General features: G+C 42.1%; 1 long non-coding RNA gene across 1 annotated transcript; it reads right to left on the bottom strand.

Moving 5' to 3' along the window:
* Positions 1–655: 655 nt before the first annotated feature.
* LOC142750995 (uncharacterized) lies at positions 656–19,134 on the bottom strand. The gene is made up of 3 exons (XR_012882672.1): positions 19,051–19,134; positions 1,590–1,626; positions 656–687 (listed from the first exon to the last, which is right to left on the bottom strand). It is a non-coding gene; the product is annotated as an uncharacterized LOC142750995 (long non-coding RNA).
* Between the last annotated feature and the right edge of the window lie 849 nt (positions 19,135–19,983).

Below are 19,983 nucleotides of genomic sequence, written 5' to 3'. Positions count from 1 at the left end.
CTGGAATAAGCGGCCAGCGACGTACTATTACGTCGAAGGTACGCAAGGGGATAAATTGATCTCTTGGGGCAGGTTCTTAGGACCTAATTTTTTCACTAAACCTGCCAATCTCTAACGTAAGGATAGGGCATTCTCGTTTATATACCGGTGTTAAAATTAATCCCAACACTAACTAGCTATACACTACACTATACAAATTACAATTGTACATTTACAGAACATAAATTCTAACAGACACACATCAAATAATTGTAGGACCCGTAGAAATTCAGATATGTCCATGTGCATCCAAATACCTATAGTGAACCTCATCTGTACTTTACTTTTGACTGCAAAGATATCAATAAATCCACTGGAGACTTAAATTATATCCTATGGTGTTTAACTTGAATAGCAAGATTATAGGTGAATCAAATGGTATGGGAACATTTAATGAGCCCCAGGAAAGCATTTGCCACTAGCTTGAAATAATGACATTGCACATGGTGGGTCTATGACAAATGTAAAGAGTATGAATCAAAAGAATAAGAATTTAGTCCATAAATGTCCAAATGTCTAGCGGCTGTAGTATGATAGAATTCTTAATGTTATATGCAGAGTAGAACCTCCATGAGAAATACCCGTTTCACCTGATAGAAAATATATTTGTATTTACCTTAGACAATGTTCCCTTTGAGTCTACAGTTTCTAAGATAGATTAAAAGAAAAAAGTAAGTACATAGAAAATGCACAGGAAATTTTTCATATTAAACCAGGTTTTGTGACGTAACATATACTTATAAAAAAAAAACACATTTTCACCATGGCTAAAATTTGACCATCCCATTCTCCCCCAAAGAATTAAAGGGTTTTTCCAGCCACTAAAAATTGAAGGCCAACTTTCAGGATAGGCCATCAATAGCTGATGGGTCGGGGTCCTACTGTCAGGACCCGGGCCGATCAGCTGTTTTGAAGGGGCCACAGTGCTCATTCGAGGGTTGCTTTGCCTTTATTTTCCTTACTTGATTACACTCTGAATCACCGACACAGCAGCAGCGGCGGATCACAGTAATGCATTCTGTCATTGAAGTCAATGAAAGAACAGGCTGCAATACCTGTGGTTCTCCGCTACTTACGTGTCGACGATTCAGTGAGCAACTAGAAATGAAAGGGTAGCAGCGCTTGTATGAGCGCTGCGGCCCCTTCAAAACAGCTGATCTGCAGACCCCGATCCTATTCATAGGGGCTGAAAAACCGGACTCCCCTTATAAGCGCACAAAGATATGTTCTCTCCCTGTATCTCTTCCTGTTTAATTTACCCTTCCTCAAGTTCCAGCATTTTCTAACCTCTCCTGAAAATGTTACTTCACATATTTTATCTTCTACTGAAACCTATAACCAATAGGGATCTTCATCCATGTTATGATCGTCCCTAACTTGTCATTAACATTCTCAACAAAAATAAAAACATCTTACATTCTCCTATATCACTTTTTGGTTATGATCAAATACTTGATTTTTTGGGGTTATGCCCAGACAAGATATAAAAGAAGAGCTTTATATACTTTAGGTTTAATGCAAAAATAAAATATAGACTTAAATGTTATTACCAGCAATGTGCTCTTCACAACGAACATCTTCTAAAGCCTAAAGAAAAAAAAAAAACAAACAAGCAATGAGTAAACTATTATAAAGAAATGCAGTAATTCTATGGAATTCTAGAACAGCTACAAGATCAAGATCTTCTTATGTATTTCAAATTGCTAATATAGCACCAGCATATTCCACAGCTCTGTACAGAGAACACACACACACACACACACACACACACACATACACTGCTGTTGTGATTTAAACAATTCCGAGTATTCATTGTATGCATGTAATTGGCCAGTATCAATGCACAAATAATAATAAATAATAATAATAATAATAAAAGTATTGTTTGTCCTTGAAGAAAATTTATAAGAAATAAATGTTTTTGTTTTTATTATTTATTGATTTGTAAAAAGTAGATGGTCAACTCCAAAATAAATGGGTTGTTTAACCTCTTCCCGCGCTACGCCGAAACTGTACGTCCTCGAGAGGGCTTCTACAGTTGCGGACTGGTCCCCGGCGCACACTGTCCTAACGGACAGTGTCCGGGAATCGGGAGGTCAGCTGTCTCCGACAGCTGACACTCCAGTCTTGCCGGTCAGCGTCACTGTCACGTCACAATGACAGTTAGAATACATTACACTACGTAGGTAGCGTAATGTATTTTAGCAGCGATCAGAGCTGCAAGTCCTCAAGTCCTCTAGTGGGACAAGTACAAAAAGTAAAAAAAAGTTAATAATAGTGTAAAAATAAAAGTGTAAAAATAAAAGTTATGTTAAACTAAACCAAAAAATGCTTATTTTCCTATAAGTCTTTTATTATAGGAAAAACAAATGAAAACGTAAAAAATAAGTACACATATTTGGTATCACCGCATTCGTAATGACCCAAACTATAATGTTATTTTTCCCGCACGATGAACACCGCGAAAAAACATCTATAAAAAAACTATGCCAGAATCACTATTTTTTGGTCACCACCCCTCCTAAAATAGAGAATATAAAATGTTCAAAAAGTCGCATGAAGGGGGGCGTGGCTGGACGAGCTGGAGAGCAGACGTGCTTAAGAGTGCTCTCCTAAGGCCTGAGCTAATACGGGACAGATCACGCTCTTAAATGGGGAAAACGCGATCTAAAAAGACCCCACGGGGTACCCAGACACAAGGGGGTGCAGATACCCCGATTTCTAATTTTTTTTCTGCCGCTGGCTGCCGGAGATTCGAGCTCGGAGGGGGCTATGACTCCGCCTTTGATGGAGCCAACGGCGCTGACTATGGAGCGCAGCCCTGACCGGCTCGCTTTGAGAGTGGGGAAGCTGCTATCCCCGGAGACAGAGGGAGCAGCAGCGCAAGTGCCCGGTTAGCTGGAGGCAAGTGAAGGAAGGGAGAGGCGTGGAGGTCCCTTACCTGCTTCTGCAGGCACCTCGAGGATCCAAGATGGCGGCGGCCAGGATCGGGGTGTGACGCCGCCCTTAATGGCGGATGCTGCGCTGTCTCTCAGGCGCGTCCCTGACCAGCCTGCGGTGAGAGGGGGGAGGACGATGCCCCAGGCCCAAGATGGCGCCCGGGACCGGAACTCTGCAGAGGCGGTGGAGGAGGAAGACGTGGAGGTGAGATGCACTGCGGCAGCTCGTTCTCCTGGACTTGTCACTGGGGAGAGCCCAGGAGCAGGTTATCCAGTTGGTGAGCCGGGGATGTGGTTTGACCAGAGGTCTGACCAGGCTCAGGACGAGGCTGGTGATGAGGAGAGGGATGAGTTCTCTTCAGAAGAGGGGGGATACCTCCAGAGACATGCAGGCAGCAGAGAATTAGGGGGATTATGGGAGAGAGGTCCTCCCCATTTCCCTCTGGCGGTGGGAGTCTGATGGGAGACCTGCCACCGCCGGACCGCGCGGCCCAGACGCTCAGGGGTCATCCGGACCTGCAAGCCTTGTTGGCGCTTCTCCCCTCCAAGAGGGTAATAACGTCGGAATGCTTTTACCTATCCAAGCGATTCTGAGATTGTTTTCTCGTGACACATTCGACTTTATGTTACTGGCAAAATTTGCTCGATATGTTCAGTATTTAATTGTGAAAAACACCAAAATTTAGCGAAAAATTTCACATTTACAAAGCTCCCGAGGGGACAAAACAGTGGAAACCCCCCACAGGTGACCCCATTTTGGAAACTACACCCATTGAGGAATTAATCTAGGGGTGTAGTAAGCATTTAGACCCCATAGATGTTTCATAGAATTTAGCAGTGAAAATAAAAACAATCCTTTTTCTTCAATAAGACGTAGCTTTAGCAAGATTTTAAATTTTCTCAACAAATAAAGGAAAAAAAAGAACCCAACATTTGTAAAGCAATTTCTCCTGAGTACGGCAATACCCCATATGTGGTCATAAACTGCTGTTTGGGCAAACGGCAGGGCTCAGAAGGGAAGGAGCGCCATTTGGAGTGCAGATTCTGCTGGATTGGTTTCTGGGCGCCTGTGGGACCAAAACAGTGGAAACCCCCCAGAAGTGACCCCATTTTGGAAACTACACCCCTCAATGCATTTACCTAGTGGTGTATTGAGCATGTTAACCCCGCAGGTGCTTTGTAGAAATTAGTGTGCACTCGATGTTGCAGAGTGAAAATATGAGATATGCCAATATGTGGTGCCCAGCTTGTGCCACCATAACAAGACAGCCCTCTAATTATTAGACGGTGTTTCCCGGTTTTAGAAACACCCTACATGTGACCCTAATCTTTTGCCTGGACATTCGACAGGGCTCAGGAGTGAAAGAGTACCATGCGAAATTGAGGCCTAATTTGGCGATTTACAAAGTATTGGTTCACAATTGCAGAGGCTCTGATGTGAAATAATAAAAAGAAACCCCTGAGAAGTGACCCCATTTGGAAACTACACCCCTCAAGGCATTTGTTAAAGGGTGTAGTGAGAATTTCACCACACAGGTTTTTTCCACAAATGAATGCGCTGCGGATGGTGCAAATTAAAAATGTATATTTTTCCCTAGATATGCCATTTCAGTGGCAAATATGTCATGCCCAGCTTATGACGCTGGAGAAACACACCCCAAAAATTGTTAAAAGGGTTCTCCCGGGTATGACGATGCCATATATGTGGAAGGAAACTGCTGTTTGGGCCGCTGTAGGGTTCAGATGGGAGGGAACACCATTTGGATTTTGGAGAGCAGATTTTGCTTGGTAGTTTTGTTTGAGTATTGCTGGTGTTTTCGTTTATAATGTGGGGGTAAATGTAAGCTGGGCAGAGTACATCAGGGGCATAGTCAGATGGTATAATAATGGGGTAAAAAAAAACAATAAAATGATCCATAAATGTGTGTTACGCTGTGAAGCAATCTTTTCTGCACAGGCCGGTATCGCACTGATATATGGCGTCCTTTCTTATCCCCCTTTTGGTCCACACTCCGCACCTTTGCAGTTAGGGGAATTTTGCTGGGAAAGTGTTGTCCTGGTATAATACGGGCACCGTCGCTTCCAGCGGATATGTTTGGGCCCTCCCTTTTCCTGGTTCCCTAATTTTAGGTCCTTGATAAATCGCCTCTTCAAACAGAAGAAATGTTCCCCTCGGGCAGCACAACTGCATATTTTTTATTTCCTGACTTATTGGAGTCATAACTAATTTTATTTTTTCATAGACGTAGTGGTATGAGGGCTTTTTTTTGCGGGACAAGCTGTAGTTATTATTGGTACCATTTTGGGGTACATGCGACCTTTTGATCACCTTTTATCCTATTTTTTGGGAGGCCAGGTAAACAAACTACCACAATTCTGGCATAGTTTTATTTAGGTTTTTTTATACAGCGTTCACCATACGTTATAAATTACATGTTAACTTTATTCTGCAGGTCAGTACGATTCCGGCGATACCTAATTTATAGCACTTTTTTATGTTTTACAACTTTTTGCACAATAAAACTACTTTTGTAAAAATAATGTATTTTTTCTGTCGCCAAGTTGTGAGAACCATAACTTTTTAATTTTTTTGTCGACACAGCTGTATGAGAGTTTGTGTTTTGCGAGACGAGCTATAGTTTTTATAGGTACCATTTTTGGAATACGTGCGACTTTTTGATCACTTCTTATTCCTATATTGGTAGGGCAAAGTGAAGAAAATACAGAAACTCTGGTATAGTTTTTTTTATGCTGTTCACCGAGAGCAATAAATAATATAAGATTTTGATACCTCAGGTCGTTACGGTGGCGGCGATACCAAATACGTATGGTTTATTATTTTTTTTCAATAATAAAGGACTTGATAATAGTAAAAGGGGGATTGTGTTTTATTTTAACACTTGAAACTCTTATTGTTTTCAAACTATTATTTTTTTCACTTTGTTTACAATTTTTTATACTTTTTTTTACACTTTTTCTCAAGTCCCACTGAGGTCCAGCTGTCAGATTTATTTTTTTCTAATACATTGCACTACCTACGTAGTGCAATGTATTAGATCTGTAATCCGTAATGGCAGAGCAGGAGGCCATTGTCTCCTGTTGCCATAGCAGCAGTCGCCAGTCCTGATTGCCTGTCAGGGCTGGCGATCTGCTAGTAACCGCTACGATGCAGCAATCGCTTTCGATTGCTGCATCAAAGGGGTTAATGGCAGGGATCGGAGCTAGCTCCGGTTCCTGCCACTACAGCTGGATGTCAGCTGTAACATACAGCTGACTTCCACCGCTGAAGACACCGGATCAGCTCCTGAGCCGGCGCCATCTTGCCGGCGGCTACGGAAGCCAATCAGGCTCCGCCGTCGGGCGGATCTTGACCGGTTTCCGTGCTAGGCAGATCGGGAGGCCAGTATTAGGCCTCCGGTTGCCATTGCAGCCACCGCAACCCCGGCAATTTCATTGCTGGGGTTCCGATGAGCTGCAAACACCTTAAGTGCAGAATTCGCGTTTGAGCGCTGCACTTAATGGGTTAATGGCGGGGATCGAAGCTAATTTCAGTCCCCGTCGTTACAGTCGGATGTCAGCTGTAAGATACAGCTGAGATCCGGCAATGAGCCGGTGCCAAACATTTGGCGTATGGGTACGGCAATTTGCGGGAAGTCAATGCTTTCCATGGCGTACCCATACGGCAAATGTCGGGAATGGGTTAAAGTGCTGGTTCAGAAGAAGGTTATAATAGAGAATAAGGAGTTTAATCCGACACACGTATGTTCTGTTATAGGTAGCGGTGTATTGTTTGAAGGTAGTCTTCTGTGACCCCCACATAGGACTATCGCTGAGACTAGACTGTTTCACTCCAGTGATACAGGTGCTTAGAGGCACAACATAGTATATTTGTCTTGACAGGATGTTTTAATTGTCATCTGTTTACTTTTTTTTTTTTTTTTTCATTTTTCCATTTATGCTCTTTATGCTATTTTATGGAAATGCAATGTACACATGGAGTGTTTGTAGTGTACTCAATGTCATTGAAGGGATGGTGGGCACGGCGGCATCGGCTAGGGAACAAAATAATTTTGTGATTAGTGGCATCATGGATCTCTTTGAGTTCATGGATAATGGCTGATTTTACCATCTTATCCCTGAACGTGAAGGGATTTCATGTTCCGGAGAAGAGGTCTCAGATCTTGTATGCTTCGCACAAACAGAGGATCCAGGTACTTTGTGTTCAGGAAACCCATTTCGGGGCAGATTAGGTTCCGATAATTCAAAATAAATATTATCCGGTAGGCTATCATTGCAGTAACCCACATGGGAAGACTAGAGGGGTGTCTATATTCCTGCATAAATCTTTTCAGGGTAGAGTGGTAGATACATATCTGGACTCTGAGGCACGGTTTATTTTTCTGAAATAAGAGGTAGGAGATAGCACAGTCACGGTAGCCAATATTTATGCTCCTAACACTAACCAAGTTCCTTTTTTCCTGAAAATGTTAGACGAGTTGGGCTCCTTCTCGTCGGGCGCGCCTATCCTATATGGGGATTTTAATTTGGCCATTAATCCTTTGATTGATACGTCCTCTGGGCGGACTTCCTTGGCATACAATAAGTTGAATAAATTGAGGAAGAGGCTCAAAGATATGCAAAGTTGTGATGCGTGGCGGTTGACTCACCCGGACGATAGAGATTTCACCTTCTATTCATTTGCCCATAACTCCTACAGCAGGATAGACTACATCATGGTTCACCATAGTCTATTATCTTTTGTGGAGGAGACTTCCATCGGCAGTATACTTCTCTGACCACGCTCCGGTGTCTTGTGTACTGTGCTTTTCACCGCAGCGTCGCAGAGAATTTACCTGGCGTCTAAACGAGTCTTTGCTGAAGGATTCATTGTGTTTGATAGATTTGAAAAAAACAGTGGAGAATTTTCGGTAGGATCACGCTAGGGATGAAACTGCTCCAGCGGTGAAGTGCTCCGGAGGCTCTCAAATGTGTGCTTAGGGAGGTCCTCATAAAGCATGGTGCTCGCCTTAAGAACGTACACTTCAGGAACTGAATAGGACACGCCATGATATTCAACTTCTGCTGGATGGGAATAGTGCTCGGCTCCGTCAGGTGTGTTCCCGCTATTATTATGAGTGGGGTAATAAGGCGGGGAGGGCGTTGGCGAGGGCAATGCGTGAGCGGGGGGGCGACTTCCTTTATACCCTCGGTACGAACTGTGGCGGGGGAGTTGGCGTTTAAGATGGAGGATATAGCATCGGTCTTCTGTGAGTATTATTCCTCGCTTTATAACCTGCCTTCTCCTACTCTGGGTAATGTTCCTCCCGAACCACTTCCCTCTCAATTGGAGTATATTAGGGACAGGGCGTTACCTCGGTTGTCTCAAGATGAGGCTCTTTACCAGCCGGCAAGAGTCCGGGGCCAGATGGGTAAACGGCGGGTTTTTACAAGTCACTAGCAGAGGAGTTGGTACTGTCGTTGCAGGAGTCGTTTAATTCCATGTCGGACCAGGTGAGGTTCCCTGATTCATTTTTGCAGGCACATATCATGGTCATCCCAAAAGAGGGTAGGGATCCGCAACATTGTGCGAGCTATAGGCCAATCTCTCTCATCAACACGGATGCTAAGATGTATGCGAAGTTGATAGCGAATAGACTGGCCGGGTTCCTGGGGTCCCTGATTTACCCGGATCAAGTGGGTTTTGTCCCAAGGCGCGAAGCCAGAGATAATACGCTGAAGACTTTCTCCTTGATTCATCACGTGACGAAGAGTAGCATTCCATGTATGCTTTTGTCGCTAGATGCTAAGAAGGCCTTTGATCGGGTGGATTGGGGGTTTCTGGAGGCGGCTCTAAGTCAGATGGGAGTGGGTCGGTTAATGTTGACGCATATATTGTCCCTTTATAATCATCCTCAGGCGAGAATTAGGGTTAATGGTTATCTTTCTACTCCATTTAGGATTGGGAATGGGACTAGACAGGGCTGCCCACTTTCACCCCTGCTATTTGCAGTGGTGATGGAACATCTTTTGGTGGCGGAGAGGAATAATAATGACATAAGGGGGGTTCAGGTTGGTGATATGCATTTTAAGGTATCTGCGTTCGCTGATGACTTATTATTCTATATTACACAACCACACCTATCATTGCCGCCTCTGATTAAATCCATCCAGATATATAGCTATTTTAGTAATTATAAGATGAATTTATCTAAGAGCGAGGCTATGAATATTTCCTTGCCGGTGTCAGAAGCTCATCAGGTGCGTAGTAATTATTCTTTCTCATGGAAGTCGGGCTCGCTGAAATATTTAGCGGTGCGGATACCTGTGGCTCTTGCGGATTCCAACTCTCTTAATTTTCTGCCCATTCTCCAAACTCTTAGAGCTGACTTGGCTAAGTGGGAAGCCAAGGATTTTTCTTGGCTGGGCAGAATAAGTGTGGTAAAGATGAATATCCTGCCACGTTTGATGTATCTCTTTCAGACGGTTCCGTGTGTACTGCCCAGGTTTTTTTTTCTTCAGTTAAATAAAGCACTGGCTAGGTTCATTTGGCAAAGTAGACCGCCGAGGATCGCGAAAGCTACCCTTTTCAAGAGAAAGCGTTGTGGGGGACTAGGATTGCCTGACTGTTTGGCCTATTACTTTGCGGCGGGGAGTGCTCGAGTATTGGACTGGTTCCACCATGCGAACTCTAAGTTATGGGTGAGATTGGAGGACTTTTTGGCGCCGATTCCTCTTACTGCACTTCCGTGGCTCCGGTTGCGGTACTTTAAGAGGCGGGAGAACGCTCTGCTCCCTTTGGTTGCGGGACAAGTGGTAGTCACATATAAAAGTTTCCGAGCTCTGGCAATAGTGATACCTACCGATGGTCCATTGGTGGCGATATCCCATAATGTGGATTTTCCCCCTGGAATACGGCCCACCTTCTTGGCCTGTACGTCCAGGCCTTCGCGTGACTTTTCGCCATGTACTGACGAGTCGGGGTTTGAAGTCTTTTGAGGCGCTTGTCCCGGAGCTGGAGAGATCACCGGTTGGGCGGTGGGACTTTTTGAGGATGCAACATTTCTACACTGCTAATAAGACGAGGCTGTCTTTGCACAGGGATCTAACACCGCTGGAGCAGTTATGTGTTGCTTCAACTCCCCCAGTTAGAACTATCTCCCTCATTTACAATTTTTTACAGGACTTAAGTAATGATGTTCCTCCATCCCTTGTGAAGGGGTGGGAGAGGGAGCTTACTTCGCCTCTTTCGCCGGCTGACTGGTCGAAAGCCTTTGCCCTGTGCCATAGAATCTCTATCTCTTGTAAGGCCCAGGAAACTAATTACAAGATATTGTCGAGGTGGTATAGGGTTCCAGCATTGCTTCACTCCTTTTATCCGGCAGCACCTGATGAATGTTGGCGTTGTAGCAGGGCCGGTGGAACTATGTTACACATCTGGTGGGGGTGCCCGTTAATCAACACATTCTGGTCTAGTGTAGTGGACCTGATACAGAAAATCACAGGTCAGATGCTTCCCAATACCCCGGAGGTGTTACTACTTTCCATGCTCCCAGGAGCAGACAAAAGATATACGAAAACCCTAATTAGTTTCCTGTTGATCGCAGCACACACAACACGGTTATGGAAGACCAGTAGCGGGCCAACCATTACTGAATGGTTCCAGGAGATACTGCATCTGCAGAGAATGGAGGAGGTAACACAGGCCCATCACGGGAATCCAGGGTCGGTGGGATTGGTCTGGCAGGGATGGAGGGAGTTCTGTGAGTTGGACGATTATTTACTTTATGCATAGGTTGCATGGGGTATGTAGGATAGGGGGGAATTGGCTTGATCTGTCCTGGTGGCTGGTGTGCGGGTTCTCTGGTTCTGCCTAGTTCTTTTATCCTCTCTCCGATGCAAAGCGTGGAATCAACTCATTATGATGTGTAGTGGTTCTGATGCCGTTTGTCGTGGTGCCCACTGTCCTGGATGCATTGTCAGTATTACTTAAGGTATATTGCTATGTATTCATGATATCCATGTATTCTGTCGACTATATTACCTACTCTTCTGCTGGAACAGAGGCCTGTGATGCATTGAGCTTGGAAGTGTATATGCATAATATTTTTTTTACTTTTATCTTGCCTTTGTTTTCTTTTTGTTTCCACTTGCCGAATATGTATGATGGATGAGTATATTTTCTGATTTGCTGTAAAATACTTTTTCTGATGAAAATAAACATAAATAAATAAAGAATGTAAAAAAAAAAAAAAAAAGTCGCATGTACCCGAAAATGGTACCAATAAAAACGACAACACATCCCGCAAAAAACAAGCCCTTACACAGCTTTTTTGACTAACAATTAAAAAAGTTATGGCTCCCAGAATATGGTGGCACAGAAAATAAATTATTTTAAAACAAAGTGATGTTATTGGGCAAACGCTGCAATACATAATAAAAACTATATACATTTGGTATCGCTGTAATCATATCGACCCGCAGAATGAAGTCAAATGTCATTTATAGCACACAGTGAACGCTGTAAAAAATATAAACTAAAAAAGATCGTCAGAATTGCAAATTTTTGGTCACCTTAGCTCTCAAGAAAACAATGTATTACAACTTTTTGATCACTTTTTATGCCCCAAAAAATGGTACCAATAAAATCAACAGCTTGTCCCGTAAAAAATTATTAATTTTATTTTTTACATTGTGCTTGGGGAAAAATGGGAAAAGGTTTTTTTATTAACATTCCTAAAAATGTATCTAACATTTATTTTATTTTTTTACACATTTTTGTAGTTCCCCTAGGGAACTTCAACCAGCAGCCACTTGGTTACATGTGGAGTTACTGAAACAACGTAACTACACTGTTTCCCTAACTCCCATAGTAGTGAATGGCAGTTACGGAAGTAGCGTAGCATGCGAGCTACGCTGTTTCTGTAACTACTGTTCAGTTCTATGGAAGTTACAGAAACAGCGTAGCTCAGTGGCCGGGACACCACAGAAATCTAGAACGGGGTTTAGGGGGCCCTGTTCTAGAGATAGGTGTGGGTCCCAGAGGTGGGACCTGCATCTATCTGACACTTGTGACATATCCTGTGGATATCCAAAGAAGTAGTAGGACAACAGCACACGTCTTCAAATCATCAAAGTGGTTTTATTGTCAAGACATCCACAAACGACAAGCAACGTTTCGACCCATAGTGAGTGAAGGGTCTTTGTCAAGCCTAACATTATGTCTAAAAACATCGTTATAAATGGGTGAATACAAATGATCACATGGCCCATTCCAACCAGTGAACATCGTGAGTCTGGTCTCCCAGGTGAAGCATACATTAGTCTTAATGACATACATCAAATAGTTATATAATCTTCAAAAACGTGCAAAACTACAATGTGTAATACATCTTTAATGTATGTCTACACCTCCCCCCATATGGGTCACATCCGCTGCTGGTGGAGATTTATTGATGACATTTTTGTCATATGGGAAGGTGATAGGTTGGGTCTTGATCAGTTTTTGTTAGAACTTAACACACATATTCCAGCTCTTCAATTTACCATGGTTTGTTCTGATCGAGAATTACAATTTTTGGACACTTTGGTACAATGGAAAGACGGAGTATTTTCCACAGATTTATTTGTGAAACCCACAGACAGAAATAATCTCCTTTTATATAGTAGTAACCATCCTAGACACATGATTGAGTCGTTACCATGGAGTCAATTATTGAGGGTAGATAGGATTGTGTCAGATACTACACAGAAACAAATTAGGTTGACTCAGATGTGTAATAAATTTACGAAGAGAGGTTATCCTAGGAAACTTGTACAGAAACATAAGGATAGACTAGACAATAGTTTGGAATCCAATATTAAGGGTGCACAAGTTGAACGTATACCATTTATATCAACTTTTGGCAATTTGAGTGGTCGCATAGGTAATATTCTGCGAAAGAATTGGCCTATAGTGTCCAAGGGACATAATGAGATTGACACGTTGAGAATACCACCTATTATGTCATATCGGAGGACTAAGAATATCAGAGACACACTGGTTAAGTCAGACGTGGGTAGTAGAAAGAAAAATACACAATTACTACTTTGCCCCCCCAAAAATGGTAATTTTCCCTGTCTGAATTGCTGCAATTGCAATAATATTGTGAAAGGGAATAGTTTTCAGCATCCACATACGGGGAGGGTCTTTAATATCAGACACAGATTTACGTGCAATTCAGATTTCGTTGTATATATGATTACATGTCCTTGTTCATTGATTTACATAGGAGAGACAACCATGCCTATTAAATTGAGAATTAATAAGCATAAAAGTACAATTAGAAAGAAAATGATGGAACTTCCATTACCAAGGCATTTTATTGAAAAGAATCATCAGTTAAATCAATTGAGATTTAGGGTAATAGATTGTGTCCCGATACTCAGGAGGGGAGGGGATAGACAGAAGCTATTGAAAAAGAAAGAATTACGTTGGATCTTTGAGTTAGATTCCCTATACCCCAAAGGTTTGAATCTAGAATACAAGATAATTCCTGGACTCTGAAATCCCATTGCTGTTTTTAACATTTTTTTAATATTGTACACTTGATGGGTGATTTCTGACACATTGTGTAGCATCTATTTTTTGCATCGTCTTGTATTCCTGAGGGTCTTGATATTTTTGGAATATTTCTTACAGATTTGAGCATGTTCGTGATGGAGGTTTATTCACCACACGCCAGCGGATTTATGATCAGAACGAAGATTATAGCGGTTCCTTTCATGTTGGCATCCATCTGTATTTTTTATGCAATGTTTTTGAGTATAGTGGTTTTTTGATTGGGTGGGCTATGGTTGATGCTCTATCATCATTATATAAATCTCGTGTTCTGTGCGGTATAGGTGTCCGACATGTTTTGTTGGACAGATATTACGAGCATTCCCTAGAAAGTCTTTTAATCACTTTGAGTGATTCGATTTATGTAGGCGAATTAACACTAAAGAGTATTTGATGACACTAACTTTTAGTGATTGATATCATGTAGTAATATGAACCTGATCCCTTCTCCTTCCGTCTGCCCTGTTCACATGTGACTTAACATCACGGAATGAAGGCGTTTTTATCATCATTATATAAATCTCGTGTTTTGTGCGGTATTATTGTCCAACATGATTTGTCGGACAGAAGTTACAAGCATTCCCTAGAAAGTTTTTGAATCACTTCGGTGATCCGATTTATGTAGGCGGTTTAACACTAAATAGTATTTGATGACATTAACTCCTAGGGATTGATATCATGTAGTAATATGAACCTGATCCCTTCTCCCTCCGTCTGCCCTGTTCACATGTGACTTAAACAGAGTGAAGGCGTTTTTAATTATTGAATTAATTTTGCCTCAAAATATACAGATATGGAGCTGCAGTATGATGGATTCTTGTTATGACTGAGGATGTCTTACATTTAACTTCTAGTGATTGATATCATGAAGTAATATGAACCTGATCCCTTCTCCCTCCGTCTGCCCTGTTCACATGTGACTTATACAGAGTGAAGACGTTTTTAATTATTGAATTAATTTTGCCTCAAAATATACAGATATGGAGCTGCAGTATGATGGATTCCTGTTATGACTGAGGATGTCTTACATTTATACATACTTTGATCACTATTTTTGATCGAACGCTGATCTTTATTTTTTGCACAGCAGAGATGATTGATTGCTGAGCATGCACAATAGAGCTCTGTGATCGTAGCTGGAACCTGGAGTGTGGTGAACTTTCCTCCTTCACTTTTCTATTGTAATAACAATGATTGACATATTATTGATGATGATGTATTAAAGATGTATTACACATTGTAGTTTTGCACGTTTTTGAAGATTATATAACTATTTGATGTATGTCATTAAGACTAATGTATGCTTCACCTGGGAGACCAGACTCACGATGTTCACTGGTTGGAATGGGCCATGTGATCATTTGTATTCACCCATTTATAACGATGTTTTTAGACATAATGTTAGGCTTGACAAAGACCCTTCACTCACTATGGGTCGAAACGTTGCTTGTCGTTTGTGGATGTCTTGACAATAAAACCACTTTGATGATTTGAAGACGTGTGCTGTTGTCCTACTACTTCTTTGGATATACATCGTGCTGGAGTGGGTTTGCCTGGCTTGACAGCGTGCACCGCACCATACTCGGGACTAGTGCTGCTTCAAAAATCTCCTTTTTTCTGATATCCTGTGGATATGTCATAAATGTCCTTCATAGAAAAACCCCTATAAATGTCGCGGTAGCTATTGACAATGGCATTTAACTAGTTAAAGGGGGTTTGCCATAAAACACATGTATCCCCTATCCACAGAATAGGGGCTACATGTGAGATCGCAGGGGGTCCGACCGCTGGGATCCCCAGCAATAAGGAGAACAGGGACGCGAAAGTCACCCAGAGCGCTACAGGAGAAGCCTGAACTTCCGGGTTCTGTGTCCGGCTTATCTGTTCCGCAGCTCCATAGAGATCAATGGAGAGCTGCTCGCGCATGCGCAGAAGAATCCCATTGATCTCTATGAAGCTGCCGGACACAGAACGCGGAAGACACAGCTTATCATGCAGCGCTCTTGGTAACTTTTGGTCCCCGTTCTCCTTATCGATCACACATGTATCCCCTATCCTGTGGATAGGGGATACATGTGTTTTATGGCACAAGCCCATTAAACTGCCAGGAACAGCGAAATTGCTGTTCCTGGCTGTTACAGCAGCGTGTCAGTGCGTAAGCCCGCTCCATACATCACCCCCCTTCAGCTCCATGATGTGCCGGCACGTCATGGGTCGGGAAGGGGTTAAGTAATGAAGCGGTCATGGCGCCCGGCGATGCCGGGTCCCTTGACTGCGGACTATAAGACGCAGGGACTTTTTAGCAAGATTTATTCTTGCTAAAAACTGCGTCTTATAGTCCGAAAAATACGGTATATGAATTTGGTATCACCGTAATTGTATTAATCCGAAGAATAAAGTAACGTTTTTTCGCTTTTAACCACACGGCGAAAGCCGTAAAAACAAAACCCCCAAAAAACGGAGGAATTACAGTTTTTTCCAACTTCGGCCTCAAAGAATTATTTTTTCGTTTCCCAGTACATTTGATGCTAATTTAAAGAGTGTCAATAAAACTACAACTTCTACCGCAAGAAATAAGCCCTCACACCACTCTATTGATGAAAAGAGAAAAAAGTTATGGCTCTTGGAGTGCTGGGAGTGAAAAACGAAAATAAGAAAGCAAAAATGGATCAGTCCTGGAAGGGTTAATTCATTTGTAATGACAAAAATGTATGACCACGTGTGGGGTATTTCCGTACTCGGGAGAAATTGCTTTACAATTAGGGTGTTTTTTTCTGTATTATCCATTGTGAAAATAAGAAAATTCAACATTTTAGTGGAAAAAAAAGTTATATTAATTTCCGCGGCCTAAGGGGGGATTCACACGAGCGTGTATTCGGTCCGTGCGGGCCGCGTGGTTTTCACGCGGCACGCATGGACCAATACAAGTCTATGGGGCAGTACAGACAGTCCGTGCTTTTTGCGCAGCGTTTGTCTGCTGCGCAAAATGCGCGACAGGTTCAATAACTCTGCGTATTTCGCGCATCACGCACCCATTGAAGTCAATGGGTGCGTGAAAATCACGCGCACCACACGGAAGCACTTCCGTGGGACGAGCGTGATTCGCGCAACAGCAGTGAAAAGGATGAATGAAAACCGAAAAGCACCACGTGCTTTTCTGTTTCCGAACATCCAAACGGAGTGTCTTTGCGATGAGCGAAGCCGGACAAGCGTACCGAACTTCACCGGGTTCGGCCAAACTCGTTTTGGCCGATCCCGGCAAAAAAATTATCGGTACGCGACGTCAGGAGATAGTCACTGTCCATGGTGCTGAAAGAGTTAAACTGTTTCAGCACCATGGACAGTGACTTGCGATCCCAAAATACATTAACCTGTAAAAAAAAAACGAAGTTCTAACTTACCGATTACTCCTGTCTCCTTCCTGCAGTCCGACCTCCCGGGATGACACTTCAGTTCAAGTGACAGCTCCAGCCAATCACAGGCCAAGCACAGGCTGCAGCCAATCACAGGCTGCAGCGGTCACTTGGACTGCTGCGTCATCCAGGGAGGTGGGGCCCGATGTCAAGAGAGGCGCGTCACCAAGGACGCGTCACCAAGGACGCGTCACCAAGGCAACGGCCGGGAAGTTCTCGGTAAGTAGGAACTTTATCTTTTTTTTTTACAGGTTTTTCGCTGTTGTGTTCGGCATTCACTGTCGAGGGTGCTGAAAGATTTAGCTCTTTCAGCACCTTGGACAGTGACGGGCGTTGACAAGCCTCATCTCTATGATGCCGGCTGCGCGAAAATCACGCAGCCGCGCATCAGACACGCATGACACACGCAGCTGTCAAATGGTTTTTGCGCTCGCAAAACGCTGCGTTGTTTGCGCGCGCAAAAACGCAACGTTCGTGTGAATCTCCCCTAACTCTAATAAATTATGCAAAAGAACTGAGGGGTCAAAATGCTAACTTTACCCACTTTACTGCATGTGGGGTATTGACATAATCGGGAGATATTGCTTTACAAATGTTGGGGTACATTTTTTTCTTTATTCCTTGTAAATATTAAAAATTTCTATGTTTTTTCAGAAAAAAAGTAGATTTTCATTTTTACAGACTGATTCCAATATATTTAGCCAAAAACCTGTGTGGTCAAAATGCTAACTATACCCCTACATAAATTCCTTCAGAGGTGTAGTTTCCAAAATGGGGTACATTTTGGGGTGTTTCCACTGTTTTGGCAACACAAGACCTCTTTAAACCTGACAAGGTGCCTAAAATATATTCTAAAAAAAAGGAGGCCCAAAATCCACTAGGTGCTCTTATGCTTCGGAGGCCTGTGTTTCAGTCGATTAGCACACTAGGGCCACATGTGAGATATTTATAAAAACTGCAATAATATAATCTGGGCAATCAAATATTGAGGTAAAACCATCTGTGGTACAAAAAAAAATGTATTACTAATGAATTTCGGCAAAAAAATACAGTAAAAAATAGTGTAGTAGCGTATTAGCCAGAAACAATATGCAATGTTAAATACTGTATTTAACATGGCAAAAAAAATAAAATTTGTAAATTTCACCTCTACTTTGCTTTAATTCCTGAGAAACTCCTAAAGGGTTAAAACACATTATGAATGCTGATTTGGATACTTTGAGGGGTGCAGTTTTCAAAATGGGTGATTTATGGGGACTTTCTAATATATAAGGCCCTCAAAGCCACTTCAGAACTGAACTGGTCCCTGAAAAAATTGCCTTTTTAAATTTTCTTTAAAATAAGAGAAATTGCTGCTAAAGTTCTAAGCCTTGTAACGTCCTAGATAAATTGATAAGTGTTGCAGTGATTAAAAAAAAAAAAAACAGTATTGGGAAAACCCCTTTAAGAAAGTTACTGTTTGCTGCAAAATTACAAATAGTTAGAAAGTGGATTTCAAGTTGCCCCTTAGAAATCTAATTATGGAAACAAAATCTTGTAACCATAATAAAATATGATAAGTTATATTATAATAGTATGGGGGTTCAATAAAGAAGTACTTTGTGGGAAAAATGGGAATGAAGTAGTTCTCAGACCGGTCTTGTAAGTCAAATTGTTCATTGAATTTTTGTATGTATAATTGGAATTTGTGAATATTTGTTATGAATACAGAAATAAAAATATTTAAATATAAAAAAAATTGTCTGCTGTCAAGGATATCAGCCATCTTTACTCGGTCACATTAGACACGGTGACGGCTTAATAATCCAACATAACTGTACGTTGGATTGCGTTATGACCTTTGAAACAGCGACATAACTATACGTAAAAAGGTCACCAAGCGGTTAACAATGCTTTACAGTCAGAATCTCTTTAGGATAATAACAACCTCTCAATTTATACTTTCCTCACATTCCTCTCAAAATGTAATCCTATACATAAAAATACACGAGTACAAAATAATTGGGGGGAAAAAAGGACAAAATATGCGTCTTATTCTAAAAAGACAACTACAAATTCTTACTTGGAAAGTAGAAGACGATTTCTTATCTTTTCGACTTTGTGAGGAACTCTCTCTTGACGAATCACTAGATACAATTATGACCTAAACCAAAATCATGATTAATTGAACATGTAACCTCGATTATGATAATTGAACGATTATTTAGGCCACATCAATATTTGCGTGCCACGCCCCTATTTGCATGCTACGCCATTGAATTTATATTTATCCCCTGAGCCTGCTGCATACTACTGTATATAATATACCCCCTGAAACTGCCCCCACAGTATATTGCCCCATAGTGCTCCCCACACAGTATAATGTCCCATAGCTGCCCCCACACATTATAATGCCCCTATAACTGCCTCCACACAGCATAATGCCCCCATAGCTGCCCCCACACATTATAATGCCCCTCATAAATGCCACCACAACATAATGCCCCCAATAACTGCATCCACAAAGTATAATGCCCCTATATTTGCCTCCACAGAGTATAATGCCCCCAGAGTAAAGTGCCCCTCATAACTGCCACCACACAGTATAATGCCGACAGGTGCAATGACGTTACTGCCTCGCGTCCAGCGATATATAGTGAATGGTGGAGCAGTTACCTTACGGCCCCCTGCTCTACCATTGGATTCAACTGTATCTGCGTCCTGAAGATGCAGATACTGTTTAAACCGGGAGAAAATAATTGATAAAACCAAAAGTCGCAAGATTCCTCCCGGAAGTCAATTAATCTATCAATATGTTTTGAGAGTGTGAGAAGAAACCAGAGTACACAGAAGAAACAATACACTGGGAACTCAGTCGCAAAGTAAAGTTTAGCAATGAAAATGTTAGCACAACCAAGCAACACTTTCTATAATGAAGTACAGCACAAGTCAAAAGAGTTTTACAAAACCCCATTCACATGCAGTAAAAGAAAATCAGTACAGACTTTAGGGTAAT

Source organism: Rhinoderma darwinii, chromosome 3 (assembly GCF_050947455.1).
Source record: "Rhinoderma darwinii isolate aRhiDar2 chromosome 3, aRhiDar2.hap1, whole genome shotgun sequence".
In the NCBI taxonomy this organism is placed as follows: Eukaryota; Metazoa; Chordata; class Amphibia; order Anura; family Rhinodermatidae; genus Rhinoderma; species Rhinoderma darwinii.
The sequence above is the reverse complement of the archived record's forward strand: the minus strand, read 5'-3'. Positions and strand labels throughout refer to the sequence as shown.